Below are 1,144 nucleotides of genomic sequence, written 5' to 3'. Positions count from 1 at the left end.
CCCGTAAAGCATTGTAACGGACACGCGTGTTTGCAAGCCGCCACGTAATACACTTTTGTTTTGTATCGAAACCACAACGAGAACGTATCATGCATGGTGGTTCGACTCCACTGCTGCAACAACGCTGCAACAAAATACTCTGTACTATCAGCTATACTGTTGTATCCAATTTGAAGCCATTGCGACCCAAGCAAAAATATTATTTGGTACCAAGACTTGTGACCAGGACTTGTGAACCGAGTTCGTCGTGGCAAGATAAGAAACCATCAATTCGGATATTGTCGTTAGGGATGTGATGCGCTGAGAAGGAAGATGATCAAAAGGACCGACGGGCCTTTTGGTAAAATTCAGTTGGACGAGAGGTTTCGACCAGCCTTCCAGCTTTGCTGTCGAACATGAACGGTTGCAAAAAGAAGCACAGACACTGATTGGACCATGAGGCAGTTGGTGGAATATTGCTGCACAGTGCCTTGCTGAATTCATCTATTGTCTGTACCAATTGGAAATTTGGTCGTGGCATCGAACCCAGGCCCCGTAGCACTTTTTTGTTTTGTTGCGCCCCATAGCGTAGGCGTCGCCCTGGCTTACAATGAGGTGCAATGCGACGAGTCTCGTTTCCTGCAAAAGAAAGTATTTCGTTTAGGAGCAAAAAAGGACAGACACCCTGTTGGTATGAGCACATTGGCCGACGAGCGACTAAAGTGTTGATCACGATCGATGGATTGCTGTTAGGTGCCTTTTTCGTGTTTCGAATTGTTGAAAGTATATCAAAATATTTGGTCATCACATCGAACCCCGGACACGGAATTCAATACATTTAGCCGCTGCATGGTCGGAATTTCATGCATTTTTGGTAGAGTGCCAAAGAGGTAGGCTCAAGCTCACTGCATCGCATCGACAGCGACAATAATCCAAGCGGGAGGAAATGCAGATACAACGAAGAGCAATTATCATCGCGATCGCCCACTTTGTCGCCGGTTCCAGCAGCTAGACTCTTTGAGAGGGGCACAACCATCGTCGCCATCGTCGTTGACAAGAATGCCGAGATTCTAGCTACACCTAACTTCTTCTAGCTGGAGTTGACTATGGTACACCATACTGTCTGGGAACGCGTATCGACTGGGAACGCGTATCGCACTGTGGC

This window comes from Saprolegnia diclina, assembly GCF_000281045.1.
Source record: "Saprolegnia diclina VS20 unplaced genomic scaffold supercont1.27, whole genome shotgun sequence".
In the NCBI taxonomy this organism is placed as follows: Eukaryota; Oomycota; class Saprolegniomycetes; order Saprolegniales; family Saprolegniaceae; genus Saprolegnia; species Saprolegnia diclina.
This window is presented reverse-complemented; position numbering follows the sequence as displayed.